The sequence below is a fragment of the Emydura macquarii genome, unplaced genomic scaffold, assembly GCF_026122565.2.
Source record: "Emydura macquarii macquarii isolate MOO-44397 ecotype Brisbane River unplaced genomic scaffold, CSIRO-AGI_Emac_v2 contig_1253, whole genome shotgun sequence".
Lineage (NCBI taxonomy): Eukaryota > Metazoa > Chordata > Testudines > Chelidae > Emydura > Emydura macquarii.
In genome coordinates, this window is record NW_027131390.1 from 28,069,729 (window position 1) to 28,085,914 (window position 16,186).

The following is a 16,186-nucleotide window of genomic DNA, read 5'->3' on the forward strand; positions in this document are numbered from 1 at the left end:
CAGGTGGGTATTATAGTTTTAAGAATGTTTTGTGGAGACCCTGTAAGTGTTTGTCTCTGTCTGAGGGATCGGAGCAAATCCGGTTGTATCTTAGGGCTTGGCTGTAGACAATGGATCGTGTAATGTGTCCAGGGTGGAAGCTGGAGGCATAAAGATATGTATTATGGTCAGTTGGTGTTCGGTATAGGGTGGTATTAATATGCCCATCCTTTATTTGTATTGTATTGTCCAAGAAGTTGATTTCTTGTGTGGACTGGTCCAAGCTGAGGTTGATGGTGGGGTGAAAATTATTGAAATCCCGGTGGAATTCTTCGAGGGACTCTTTTCCATGGGTACAGATGATGAAAATGTCACCAATGTAGCATAAATAAAGAAGAAGTGCTTGGGGACGAGTTTCGAGGAAGAGGTGTTTTAGGTCAGTCTTTAAGGTGCTACAGGACTCTCATTGTTTTTGCTGAATAAATACTAACATGGCAACCCCTCTGAAATTATCATGGTGGAGCCTGAGGTGGCATGAACAAACAATCAATGTGTCCGGAAAGTTCCTATCTATAATGCCTATCTATAATGTTTTATTCCGTCTCAGTGTGAGGATTAAAGCTTAAGCTTCAAATATGTATCCAGGGTCCAGGCCTGCTCTGGTTCAGGCCTACATTGGGATGCCCTGCTATTTAGAAGTTAGGAAGTCAATGGGAGATACGGAAGCTACTCTATGGAGCTTGCATATCTCCTGTCAACTGCCGCCGAATTTTGCCGCAAGTGTAGACCAGGTCTATATTAATTATCCTACACAGAGCTCCTTGAGTCAGTCTGGCTCATAATGTCCATTGCTTCCTGTCCCTATCTGCATTGCTCTACTGCAGTGGTCATTATAAGGAAACAGAAAAAGAAGTAGTAAGAATATGTAAATATTGGGTAATTTTATTCTTTGAAGGCTCCCTTTTAAAAATCATTCTTGAAAGGAAAGTCAAAACCCTCTCCTCCTCTTTGATGTATATTATGGCTTGGACAGATGTTAGTAAACCATGCAAAGTAACCAGCTTAGGACTTTTCTCTCTTGCTGTTTTTCCTCTCTCCCTTCTTGATCCCTCCAATACCAAATGAAAAACTGTTTTCAGCTTAAAGTTACCAGTTGTTCCTTCCCTTTGTTTTCTACTCTTTAACCACTTTTCAAGTCAACAATTTAAATTTTCCTTCTATTTCATGATTCCACATCCTTGACATTAACTTCTGATGTGAAACGCTGATAAATGTTTTTAAAACACACACACACCTTCTACCTCCCCCAATCCCAAAAAACAAACAAATCTTTTTCATATAATTTTTAATGTGAGCCATGTCATTGGTCTCTTCAAAGAAAGTCAATGTGTTTAAAGCAGTGGTTTTAGTGGACCACAGGTTGAAAACCATTGCTCTATGGTAACAATAACCTTTCACGAACCCATTAGACATAATCTGCAGAGCCCCAAACGGTCTGTGGACCACAGGTTGAAACCCACTGATTTAAAGCATGAACTCCATTTTTGAAAGCACTTGCTGATTGTTGATCAAGTTTTACTTTTCCAAAGGTTCCTCAACTGATGTCTTAAAATGGCTTCTAAGATTTTTCTTGTGACTGATGTCAAAATGATTGAGCTGTAACCATAGCCAGATGGTTTTATTGAATATATTGGAGTTCTGCTGCAAATATAAACACAGAAAAAAATGACTTCTGTTTGTTTTTCAAGCGAGGTCTCTTTTATGTTATGAATGAACTTTAAAAAATACCCTCTATCAATTAGGACTAAAATGGTAGTGCTGTTTGTTCAAATGATTTGAAACAATAGTTAAAATTTATAGTCACTGTAAAAAGAGTAAATATAAAGGCTCAGCAACATTTGTTTAACATTTTAAAGTGATCAGTTTGTTTAAAGTGATTAATACTAATAATATTGATGGGAATTATTTGCTGTCTCTTCGTTAATTTTTACTTTGCTTTTGTTAGAGAAATGTGAGTGGGGATGCGTTATTTTTATAAGTGTTCCTGAATTTCAAATCTGGATTTAAAGACCTTAATTTGTTTGTAACTCCTCTAGAGCTAATGAAAACTGATGTTGTCAACCAGCTCACACTGCAAGAAAACCATTCTCAGGTATGTTAGGGCACCAATCTCCCGGAACAAAGCTTCCTTAAAGCCGGAGGATTCAGCCAACAGGGACATCCTTATGCATATGGCAATTCTCTATTAGGGGAGGGTCCCACAGCAGCTGTTGCTATGCCACTTTCTTCCCAGCCCTTGGTGCAGAGCGTATACCTATTGAAAAGGGAGATAACAGGGGAATCCATGCACACTAGCAGGGACAGCAAGCTTGGGGCTTTTGGCTACAGACTGTTCCAACTTATGCTGGGTCCCCAGTCTGCACAGAGCTGCCCCATGATTGGAAGAAGGGGTGTGTGCAAACATTTTCTTTATGCCCTGCCCCCACCACTATCCCTTGAGCACCTACAGAGGAGCTGAGAATGTGGTCCTGCGTGTCTACTGTTTGAGTCTCTCTGGCAACGGTGAGAAATCTTGTTAACAAATGAAATCTGCTTTTCCCCCCTCCACGAATCTGCGGGACATTAATCATTTCTAGAAAATATTTAAACCCACTGCAGATCTCTGACCAGCTAGGCCAAATCCCACCCTCTCTGGTGGCATGGAAAGCCAGGTATGCAAAGGCACACAGGCAGTTCTACTGTACGAAGGAACAAGATTGAAGCCCAGCCAGAAAGTGCCCCCGGCCCCCTTCCCCAAGCACTGTGTGCCCACTCCCACAAAAGCTATCACTGGTTGAAATATGCTAATCTTTTTTTTCCCTGTCGGAAATTTTGCAAATGTTTGTAGGAAAAAAAAAGCAAAAAACAAAAAGCGGGGGGGTTCAATTTTTTTTTAAAAAAATAAGAACATTTATCCCCCTCCCAATTTTAAAAAAGGTGTTTTAAATAAAAAGATTGGGTTTCACTAAGATATTTAAAAAAACAAAACAAAACCCACACCCTTTTCAAGAAGAAAATGGTGTTTGATTTTAGTTTTCTATAAAGAAATCCAGAAAATTTCAACCAAATTAGAATTTTCCACATTTCTTTTTCAAAATGCCATTTTTCTTTTAAAAAGTACTAACAGAAATCCTTTCATCAGCTCTAGTTCAGGCTATTTCTAAAGCTAACAGAAATGGGAAAACGGAGAGCATGGCAAGGGCCGATCATAGGAAGAGATGGTGAGCATACAGTATCTACAACTGTGGAGGATCCACCAGTTGTTCCAGTTTACAGCATAAAGACATTGGATCTTCAGATGATAGAGCAGCTGTTTGGACTGTGAATTAGTTTTGTGGTCATTCTGTGGCCTGGAGAGAACAATCCTTTTACAGTTCATTGGATCATCTGGGGCAAGCATTATTTTTATTTTTATTATTAATATGACCCTTATTTTTTAGGAGAATCACTATGAGGTAATTAAGTTCTGCTTATGCATTTGATCCAGGATTAAGGAATGCGCCCATTAGCACTTCTATGGGTGTGAGCCTGAGTACAGAGTACTAGCATGGGTGCAAGGGCAAAAAAATGTAAAAAGAAAGATCTAATACTATTGTAGTGTACATTCTTCATGAAAGAAGAGGGCAACATTGTAAGCAGAACTTGATTACAAATAACAAGATTTATCCTTGCAAATATTACAAAAAGCAGGTACTGGTAGAGCTCTATTATTGTAATAAGAGTAATTTGGGGCTGACAAAAGGACATAATTTTTTCTTTTATGTCTGAGGTGGGGAAATCTGCTTAGTTTTGAGCACTTCTTGCCCCCAGCTGCATATCAGCATAAGTACTGTACATGAAGGTTTAAATGCCTCTCTTATTAGTAGTAGGATACAAATCTATCTATCTAGAGTTTAGAAACCCTGCTGCTGAAAGCTATTTGTGTTCATATCAAATGGGACCCTGAGAAATGGGGATATTTGTGCTGAAAAAAGAACAGTATGAAATATTTACAGGATTGTTATAACCCATAAAAATGATATAAATCTGATTACACTTCATGAATCAGATAAAACCTACCAAACCTGCTTTTTGCAAAAAATAAAAACAGAACAAACCCCCAAAAACTATTGTTTCTGAAATAGACATCAGAAGAATTTCAGTAATAATATATTTACTGGTAGGGGTTGCTAGGAAAGCTTTTTCCACAGTTGTAATATTTTCTTAATAAAAAGCATTATGTGAAACCAAGTAAGCTTGGCTCATTTGAAGTCCCCACTTGGGACTGATATATTTTGAATGTTTCTGATTACCTAAAGGAATCATATTCCACTTTGAGATCCCACTGTGGTTTTATTTTTCATACAACTCAGTTATTTTCTGATCTTCTGACCTCATTATGATACTCCTGTTCCCTGCTATTCGCTTCTCTTGTTCAATAATAAAACTCCATGTATAACAATGAAACAAATCTAGTTCATGTATAGTATCTGCAACTAAGAACTTCACAAAAGATTTTTAAAATGTGATTTCCTTTCTCTTATATTTGAGTAATCTTGAAACTCTTGTTTTTATGCAATATTATCAGCCAATATCCAGCACTATGGATTTGCCTACAATGAACTATTAAAATCCATTATATCCACATCCACTATAGGACAATATAATAGCTTCCCTGTTGTGTTTGTGATTTCTTTTATAATGTATCCATTTAAATGCAGATGGCCCAAAACAAAGAAAATTTCTTCCTCTATGGGATTCGCCTATATAGTAATGCTGGGATGGGTAAAGACATTGTAATCTGTCCTTTTCATTGGGTCACTAAGATCAGAACAGTTTCACATATATGATCTGTTTCCTTCCTACCTTGTTCAGATTAAAATTAGTAGTTGTAGGGCTTTCATATGACATACAGTATAATATATAGTAAAAAGTTTGCAAACAGCTAGTAGTTAAATGAAGTCCAGTGCACAATGACAAAAAATATTAGCTTGGATTTGGTTGAATTACTGTACTGACGCTGGCTAGAGTGTGAATTGGACTAGGGCACTGCAGAAAGAAGCAAGAGAGGAAGCATCAGCGTTACCTGCAAGTAGGTAAAAATAAGCAGGTCTATTTACCTTCTTGCTTACTGTGTAGAGCAGGGGTAGTCAATTTCTGTCAAGGTCCAAATGTCTTGGTCAATGTATAGTCAAGGTGTAGACTCCAGAGAAAATAATAAAAACAACGACAACAAGTAAATAAAAGCATTTCAGGGTCCATTCAAAAAACATCTGGCTGTCCAGATTTGGCCCACAGTTCACCTATTGACAACCCCTGTCCTAGAGTGAGTGGGCAGGAAATGGGTGAAGAGCAGGGAAAAGGCAGAGACATGCCTGTCCTCTTCGCCTTCTTACTTGTTGATTAGAGTAGCTGAGCCAGTAGAGGGTGAATATAGACCAGAATCAGAGAAGAAATTATGGCTCAGAGGTGTCTCTGAGTCACAGTGCAACCATCACTACTTTTTTGCTATTTATGCATCACTCCTTGCTCAGGGCTGTGCCCAAAGTCACAGTCTAGTCCAAAGTTAGCGAAAACTACAAGCACTGGGTCTACATTTTAGGACAAGTACTACCCTTACTTTGGGAGTAACCCATTGGAAGTAATGGGACTACTTGTGACCTGCTCTAAAGCCCACTGAAATCAATGGAGTTTGCCTCTGATTTCAGTGTGCTTTGAACTAGACCATTACAGATTAAGATGATACTCAACATGAGTAAGGGTGACAGAACTGGGCATTATCATTAAAATCTACATATTTGGAACCATATTCCTAAACAACTCTGTTCATACAACTCCCATGGATTTTGAAACTACTGAAACATTCTAAATTACGTGTTTTATTTGCTCTTCTGCATCTAATAGCTTGGTCCATGTGACAATTGCGAATGTCACCCTTTGCAATATACATTCAAAATTTTTCTGCATTCTGAATTTCTGAATTCATGTTACATGTGATGCATCTGTTGTTCTATAGAGAAATATTGTGGAGGAGAAGATTGGTGAATGGCAGAGATTCTAGTCTATATAGATCAAAACAGTTGTTTTGTATGAGCACATGAAAGCTTTGCATTGACTTCAGTGGGAGCAGGAGACACCTCACTATGTTGCTATGATCAGAAAAAACAGCAGTGGCAGAGCCAGGTTCTGAAACCAGGGGTGGGCAATGGGTCGTTGGTGGTGCCACCTTCAATTATACCTGTTGGCTAGCTAATTCCACGTGTTCTCATGCCTGTGTATTTTCACACATTATCATACCTGTTGCACTTTCTGCTCTGGCACCACAACCTTAATCCAGGCCCAGTGGAGAAGTCCCAGCAGTGTGAGGATGGGAGGCTAAAGAACCATCCCATCTCATACTCACCCAGCAGTGGAGGCTCCTGTCCTCTGGGACTAAGCCTGGCTTCCCACTCTGGGTGTCGTGACCTGATACATACCGATTTAGCCTAGCCACCCCTTCAGCCAAGCCAAATTTGAGTGAGTGGGGTTTCAGTGTGGCACATGGAGTTGCAGTGCCATGCAACCTATGTGCCATGTCGCAACACCTGGAGCAGGAGCCAAGCCCAGCCCTGCGGGTCAGGTACAGAGTGCTGGGCAGGTTTACTCTCCAGACCCATCTAAAAGTCCATGTTGTATACTTTCCTTTGTCAGTTACACAATATGCTTGAAAAGGCAACCTGCATACACCTAAAGGCCTCCAGGGGAGAAGAGCTTCACCTCTCTTCCCCCTCTTTCCCCCCGCCCCCTCCACACCTCTCCCTCTTACCTCCACCATTGGAGATCAGGGTCCCTATTCAGCACTCAAAAAGTTGATGCTAAGCATGCTGAGTGTATACATTACAGATTCATGATCCTTGGAAATATCTCCACTGCAAAGAAGGTCCATGAGATCAGGCAAAGTTGTGTGACCAGATTTGCATGTGAGGCGTTCTTTCTTAAAGAAAGCCATCAGTGAAGGCTAGTTTGTGTAGAATCCACATTCTAGTATTAGAAAGAGAAAATAGCCAACATTTACATAAAGTCTATTGGATCCCACCATAGCGCATATCAAATGTACATGCTGTAAAGATAGTGTGAATGCTTTATATTTCAGTCTTCCTCACATTGTTATAAAATTTAAAGAAATGATTAGTTTACTGTCTTGATGTTTTCAGAAAGAAGGAGATGAGTTTATGATCACGCTAAAGTTATGTGATCAAATTCATGGGTTACAATGCCAGTAACACAGGTCTTACATTTATATAAAACTTTTCATCCCAAAACACTTCACTTACTATATTTATGGATCCATTGTCTCATCACAGAAATACAGCCACTAAAACACAGCCAGAATGAAACACAGCTGCTGTTATATAGTTTAGGATAAAAAGGTAAGATTACATTGTCTATCCATTTTTCCCTCTTATTGGAGAAAGTGATTTGAGTGGAATTTGGCCAGGACATCAGGGTTAACACTTCTACTCTTATGAAAGGTATCATTGCATTTTTAATAACTAGTCAGGAACTTGGCTTTACATTTCATCCAAGATATGGCACCTTGCAGTAGCACATTGCTCTCTAATGCCATCCCAGTTCAGCAGTTCATCTCCTAATTCAGAGGAGAAAGTGACATCTAATGAATCACTAGTGCCACTTCCCACAACACCTGAGGTTTCCCTGGAGGTTTTTCATCCAAGTATTGACCTGACCCAATCTTGCTTAGTTTATGAGATCTGACAAGATCACAGCACAAGGTAGCATGGACGCTGGCCATGCCAGCAAATCTCACTTGAACTAGAATTTTAATGAGAAAAAATAGAGTTTTACCTACAGATGGTATTCCTGATGATATGTAAAGAAAGCATAGTCATACATTACATTGTGATTTTTTTTTAAACAAAAAACACATTTTGCCCTTTCTTCCCCTCTCCACATATTCTATTTATACTAAAAAAACCCTAGATTATTTCAAAGTAACTTTCCATTTGTATTTATTATAAGTTTAGTTTACTTTAAACCTTTTTCATGATTTCCAATTGATTGAACTATTTTGCACTACTGCTTTTTAACTCACAGGATTTATTGAGTTTGATTTTTCCCAAAGGTGTAAAATTGTGAACTATATTGACTTCAGTGATACTCTGATTTGTACTAAGGAGAATTAGGTCCCCTGCCTGATTTTTATCCATGTTTATGGACAACGATATCATCTTTTAACTTCTCTACTTGCTATTTAAATCCTGTGTTGAATCCACTGGCTTGCACAATGATATATTATAACTATCATAACCCAAAAGCAAAACTATGCTATATCCTGCTTTCCCTTTGTTCTCTATTTATCCCAAATGTGTGTGTGAGAGAGGGCGGGGGAGAAAACCTCTTCATTAGACTAGAAACATTCATTATAGACGGGTAATTGAATCATGATTTACAACTCTGGAAATTTACCCCTAACATTTTGACAAAAGTATTATGGTAACATAAACTGCAGTATATCATATGAATAAATGAATCATATGGCCACCAATTCATCAGAGACAGCTATTTCCTTTCACAAGAAGTTTTATGATTAAAGTGAGCTTCCCAGAGAAATAAACAAACAAATATATTAGAAAAGAGATAGTGTTTTAAATATACACTCTCTCATGAGGGTCATCAAATAATTACTTCTATAATGTTTAATTAATTCTATTTGTTACCTACTTGTCCAATCAACGCTTCAGAAACTAGGTTGTTTTTCCAAGTCCAGAAAATGACAGAGTTTGACTAATTAAATCCTGCTCAATCTCTCCCTTTTCAAAGAAAAATTACATCAGGTTGATTTTCTGACTCCTCAGATATAAAGAGAATAATGCCTAGTGAAATGTAACCACCTTAAATTAGCCAACAATAATTTTTTTCCATTTTTTGTCCAATTTGTGAAACAGACATAAAATGGTGAAAAGTTCCAGAGGGGTAGCCGTGTTAGTCTGTATACAGCAAAAACAACGAGAGTCCAGCAGCACCTTAAAGACTAACAAATTTCTGCAGGCATAAGCTTTCGTGGGCTGCAACCCACTTCATCAGATGCAAGAAATAGATTTCAGATAAGGGGTATATATATACAACAATGGGGAGGGTAGGTGTTAACAAAGTCCATTCCATTAGAATAGTTGAGGACTATTCATAACCATTGATTAGAAAGTGAGAATGTGTGAACCTTGACAATTATTTCTTGTAATGAGATAATCATTCCAAGTCCCTATTCAGACCCAGTTTGATTGTGTCTACACAGACACACACCCTGATCCCTGACCAGGGTTATTCTATCTCCTACCCAAGATCCACAAACCTGGGAATCCTGGATGCCCCATCACCTCAGGCATTGGCACGCTCACTGTCAGGCTGTGTGGACTCTCTCCTCGGGCCCTATGCCACCAGCACACCTAGCTATCTTCACAATACCACTGACTTCCTGAGAAAACTACAGTCCATCTGCGATCTCCCAGAAAACACTATCCTATCCAGTATGGATGTAGAAGCTCTCTACACCAACATTCCACACAAAGATGGACTACAAGCCATCAGGAACATTTTCTCTGATGATATGGAACATCTGGTCACTGAACTGTGTGACTTTCTCCTGACCCACAACTACTTCAGATTTGGAGGCAATTTATACCTTCAAGTCAGTGGCACAGCTATGGGCACCCACATGGCCCCACAGTATACCAACATTTTTATGGCTGACCTAGAACACCACTTCCTCAGAACTCATCCCCAAACACCTTTTCTTTACTTACACTACATTGGTGACATTTTCATCATCTGGCCCACGGAAAAGAATTCCTGAAGAATTCCACCGGGATTTCAATAATTTCCACCCCACCATCAACCTCAGCCTGGACCAGTCCACACAAGCAATCAACTTCGTGGACACTACAGTACAAACAAAGGATGGTCACATTAATATCACCCTATGCCAAAAACCAACTGACCACAATACATATCTTCATGCCTCCAGCTTCCACCCTGGACACATTACACGATCCATTGTCTACAGCCAAGCCCTAAGATACAACCGGATTTGCTCCGAACCCTCAGACAGAGACAAACACTTACAGGATCTCCACAAAACATTCTTAAAACTATAATACCCACCTGGAGAGGTGAAGAAACAAATTGACACAGCCAGACGGGTACCCAGAAGTCACCTACTACAGGACAGACCCAACAAAGAAAACAACAAAACACCACTGGCCATCACCTACAGCCCCCAGCTAAAATCTCTCCAACACATCATTAAGGATCTACAACCTACTCTAGCAGATGATCCCTCACTCACTCAAGCCATGGCAGGCAGACCTATCCTTGCTTACAGACAACCCCTCCTGCAGCAAATACCAGCAACCGTACACCATACAACAAGAACACTAACTCTGGAACCTATCCCTGCAACAAACTCCGTTGCCAGCTTTGCCCGTACATCAACTCTAATGACACCATCACAGGTCTTAACCACATCAGCCACACCAACAGGAGCTCATCCACCTGCACATCTACTAATGTAATATATGCTATCATGTGCCAGCAATGCCCCTCTGCCATGTACATTGGCCAAACCAGACTGTCACTACGCAAAAGAAGAAATGGACACAAATCATACATAAAAAATGGTAACATCCATAAACCAGTCAGAGAGCACTTCAATCTCCCAGGACACTCTGTAGCTGACTTGAAAGTTGCCATACTTCTGCAAAAAAACTTCAGAAACAGACTTCAGCGAGAAACTACAGAGCTGGAACTCATATGCAAACTTGACACAATCAAATTGGGTCTGAACAGGGACTTGGAATGGTTCTCTCATTATAAGAAGTAATTGTCACTGTTCACACATTCTCTCCCTCTAATCAATGGTTATGAATAGGCCTCATCTATTCTAACTGAATGGACTTTGCTAACACCTACCCCTTCCCATTGTTGTTCCTTACCCTTGGATGTATACGTATACCCCCTATCTGATTTCTATTTCTTGCATCTGACGAAGTGGGTTGCAGCCCTCGAAAGCTTGTGCCTGCAGAAATTAAATTTGTTAGTCTTTAAAGTGCTACAGGACTCTTGTTGTTTTAGACATTAAATGTGTTATTGAGTCTCTCAAATCATATGCAGAGTCCATTTCAGGAATGTCCAGAAATCCTCTTCTCCTCTCTCTGTATATGTGGAGATGGATGGAGTGATTTGCTTATGACAATACACAGCATAGAAACTGTCTAACAGTTTAAGCTTCAGAAGTTGCAGTGACAATTTTTCTGCTGCTAACAGTCACAACTCATGCTTTATATCTTGCCAAAGAGGAATTAGCCCAGCTTTAGAAAGTAACAGTACCTTCCTGTTTAGGAATGTCTATGTGATCTTAAAAGCCTCTCAGTGCCTGCTGGCAGAGGGCCCACTATATATTGTAATTCATATCAGGCCTGACACACTCACAACCCCGAAAACATGGTTGTCATAATGCGTGTCCAAAAAGTATTTTCTATGGTATCATATGTAAACTGGTGACACACTGGTCAGGAATACAATTTTGTGATGTATTTATGGGTTGGGTTTAAAGAATTGTGTATGTGTGTGCTGGAAATAAGTTCATAAAATGTGTTTTGGAGGCAGTGAATAGATTAAGCGTGCCCTAGACAAAAGAATGTGGAATTACCGCCTGGCTTGCAATGAGAGGTCAGTTAAAGTATCTTTACATATAAGATAAACAAAGCAACCAAACTAGAAAGTGGCAGAAGCAGCAACTTAGTAAATACACTGTGGGACAGAATCTGCATCCCCCAGGAAGTTTTCCTAGCTCTTGACGCAGAGTCAATGGACTTCAGAAGGTATAAGGGCAGCAAAAAAGACAGACAGACATTCTAGTTATGCATCACTTAAGGGACATGGGGAACAGCACCTACTGAGCTTGTGAACAGCTCATCCTCTTAACATGAAGGGCAAGAGCTCCTGATAACCTGCTGTAAGTAAAAAAACTCTTTATGCAAAGATAGAGCTTGTTTTCTAGTACCTTAAACTTAATTCTAACGTTATTTTTGTTTAGTTTGTAACCCTTTTCTATCTCTTTTATTCTTGCCTGGAATCACGTAAATCTGTTCTTTATTAATAAAATTATTCTTGTTTCATTACAAAACCATCTCACTGCTGTTACATTAAATAAAGCGTGAGTCCTCCGTTAATATACACACCAGTCATTTGGTTTGTCTCTTTGGAGGCAGCAAGCTCAGTTTCTCCAAGTAGCCAGTGAGGCATACTGGACACTACGGACATATCTAGGAAACTCAGCAACTGAGGTTCACTGATTGTTAACCTTGCCTTGCAGGTAAGATAGGCAAAGTCTCAAGGAGTTGGCTGGTGAAACAGACAGTCTCATCTCCAGCAATGCTCACTCTTGCTAAGGCAGAAGGGTAACACAGTGGCTTACAGTTCTGGTGTGCCTGAGGAGAGCCTCTCAGTCTATGTTATATAGCTTACAGGGTAGCACACTTTCATATACACATGTTGTTCATATGCTCTAATGGACAGGAATTGCCCTTACAGAAATACATACTTCTAGACAACTTTAATTTCAATGTGATAAATGTTGTGTTAGATATTTACTTGTTTTAGACTTAATTCTGACACCTTTACTCATGCTGAGTAGCATCGTAGTCTGCAAGTAGTCCCACTGATTTCATTTGTTCAGATAATCCCACCCACATCAACACATTGCAGGTCTTCCAGGCAGTAGGGGCTATAAGCTACACAGCCTTGCCACACCTTCTCCAGACTCCTTGAAGTCTCCACCACATATTTAATATCTCACCTGGGAGAAAGTTAATGGAAGGAGTAGGCAGTCCAGGGGCAAGGTTAGGAGGTCCCTTCTCCAGATAGGAGGATGCAACCAAAAGCCATGTTAGTTTTTCCAGTGATCTCAGATGCAGCTGCAATCAGGGGAAACTTGACTCTACTGGCTATGTGAAGGCATAGGGTTTCCACATGGATGACCTCACAGAAGATCTCCAGGTTTGGGGGTGGGCCCCACGTCCTATTTTGTAGTAGGGAGTTCAGTCCCCTCAGACAGATAAATCAGGAGGATCTCCGGGACAGGCTCCTTATGGAGATTTTCATTCCTAAATTTCTGTCTTCCTGGTTTTACTGCAGCAAGGTGTGATTTGAGCCGAAGGTAATACTTGCAGAATAAAATACACCACAGCATAAATAAAGATGGCAGAATAGGGGCCTCCATGAGTACTGTCTGTATGATAACTTCAAGACAGAAGGAAACATGATCAGTGCCCCAAGACACTAACAGTCTAAATGAGATAGACAATATGGTTGCGACACACAATGTGCTAGATGACAAGTGAAGTCAAAAACTCAGTATGGTGCAGAGAACTGTTCTTTTACTGGGCTGATAGGAGACATGGAAGAAATGAGGTTATATATGGGTTGTCATCAACTTCTCGGCACTTACTGAATGGTTGTTTATCCACTAACAGCCTTAATAGCCCACAGGGAGTTGGTAGAATGGCTAGTGCATAAAACTGAAAGATAGTTAAAATAAACCGAGTGAAACCTGGAACTACCCTTGTTTATTCTGTGTAGTGGATATTAACATTCTGATGCCTCATTCTGATAAAGACATAATAAGGAAAAAAAATGTCAAAAATAAATACCTTCACAAATTATCCAATTCTCATTCTAGGTTTTAGACAGGTTCTAGGTTTTCACAAGAATCCAAGGGATAGGAATGCTGTATGTATTTTGATCTTCTCTCAGATGTCACTTTTATTGCACATGATCTAGGTGTTGAGGGCTTTCTGTTCGGGAGTGAGGTGTGGAAACCTACAAACAAAAAAACAGAAGTCAACAGTTTAACTATTAGATAACTTCAGTGTGCCGCTGTGAAGCAGAGCTGATAAATTACCAAATTTGGTACGTACAGCCCCCAAACTAGCATAGAACACAAGGCCAGACATCCTCCCATGGAAACATAATACATGGACATTGTGCTCACCCAAATGAATTGCATTGCTAACAAATCAAGTTTGCATGGACATTGTGCTCACCCAAATGAATTGCATTGCTAACGAATCAAGTTTGCATGCTCTGTATACAAATTGAGAATTAAATGCATAAAAGGTGGATGGTAAAACTCCTCCACAGCTGTCCATCGTTAAAGGGAAACAAGTCCTACTTGGGGATTAAACTCTGGCTGGTCCTGCATAAGTCAGCAAGAGTGGTGATAGGCCCCTGTGTAGATTATGTGCTGTCATAATCCCTGTGGACAGCACAAGGATTTTTGAGTCTAGTGTCAGTATAGAGATTCTAGACTCCCAAATAGGGGAGATGAAGGCACATCCACAAAGCTGAAGTGGCGTGGTGAGTGGGAGCACATGCATCTCTATAAAGAGATGTTCTCACAGAACATTCTGGCTGAGTCAGATGTGAGGGGGTCTCTCTGCTCATGTGCAACCCTTCCTCACCCACCCAAGGCAGGCTGTGACTTAACACCTATGATATAGCCTTGGGCATACTAACTCTGTCCTAACTATTTAATAAATACCATATTTTAAATCAGATTCTCTAACTTTTTGAAGTGGTATCTTACAAGTGATAATGATTTGAAACTTCAGCAAGGTTTACAGAATCAAGTGTGGGTTGGTTCACAGTGCTTTGGAAGTCAATCCCAGATTATTTACGGTCTCAGTGTTAGTCTTCTCTTTTTGTCTGCTGGAAAATGTCAAGATAGTCTTCTCACAGGGGATATGAGAAGACCCCTTCCACTATATCCAGAATATCCAGGGTTCCATTTCAACCTATCCCAGTTGTAAAGGTTGGTGGAAATTAAAAGCAGTGCAGGACATATGCAAGTTGGAAAGGTTCGGTTATCCCCCCCCCACACACACACACAACGAAAGAGCTTAATGTTTGTTACAGGCAAGTAGGAACAGAGTGAAGGCATCATACTGAGCAAGAAATTGACTTTTGAGCTAGTGCTAATTTCTCCCACAGTGGGAATTTATATATATTTACACCTCCCCAGGCCTTCTCATTGCACCCGTTTGGAAAGGAAGGATGTTTTTAGAGACCCATATCATGGTGATAAATGTGAGCCAAATATCTCAGTACTTCACTGTGACCTGTTTCCAGGAATGAGATAACGTTCCCAGAGAATACTTAGTCTTAATACCAGCATGATCTCTGATTTCTTCCAATTTACTGTAAAACCAAAAATATGGTAGTGACAGTTGTAGGTTAAACAGTAGTGTGATTCTGGCCCTAAACACACAATTAGAGTGTTTAGTATATATTTTAGACTTTCAGACTTTGGGATGTCTGTATGATAGTATATATCATAGAGTGTCCAATGGTTCCATAGCCAAAAAGTACAGACAAGCAGCAGTTCTAATAGATGCTAGTTTCTGGCAGGAATGCTTCATAGGTATGATCTCAGATGTTACCCATTCATATATGAGCAGATCTAAAATTTTGTAAAGGCTAATGTTTAAACTGAAATGCTCAGCTGCACACACACACAAAAAATATATATATCACATCTGTGTTAAGAGCATTTCCAATATATAATTTCTTCCAAAAAAAGGTAAGAAAGCTGAAATGCATTCAAGATGTCGTCTTCCTTTACTCTACCCTAGATTTAACATACTGTGGTCACCATCCACTGGTCAACATAGCTCCTAAGGAGAGTGCAGATAGAAGTATTAAGATACAATGAATTAAAAATATTCTGCTGTAGATGGCCTGCCATTTTTTGGCCAAAAAAAAATGTAAGGCCCTGATTCTAATCTCAGTTATGCTAGCATGAATAGGAGCAACTTCACTGAAGTCAGTGCAACAGTGAACCACAGTGCAATGAAAGATCAGATCTGAATCATGTCTGGAAAAAAAAAATTTGCAATCACCATCTTTATTTCCTGCAGTGTCTGTGTTTAAAAGTGGTCTTAAAAAAAAAAAAGACAGTCGATGAAAATGACAACAAATTACCCTGGCCATGGTCTAGAATAATAAGAACTTGTTTCTTTATGTCATCTGCAGGACATGAACATCAGATACACACGTACAATTAAGTAATAGGTTTTGCAGATAGTTCTGAAAATGTCTCTTTCAGCAACTTTCTGCCACTAGAAATGTAAGGGGC

At 39.6% G+C, this 16,186-nt stretch overlaps 1 long non-coding RNA gene across 1 annotated transcript in view; it reads left to right on the forward strand.

Moving 5' to 3' along the window:
* The first annotated feature begins 2,116 nt into the window (after positions 1-2,116).
* Positions 2,117-16,186, forward strand: part of LOC137153246 (uncharacterized) — a 54,637-nt gene continuing 40,567 nt past the window's right edge. Inside the window, exon 1 of the long non-coding RNA XR_010919742.1 lies at positions 2,117-2,131. This is a non-coding gene — a long non-coding RNA (uncharacterized lncRNA). The remainder of the gene's footprint in view (positions 2,132-16,186) is intronic.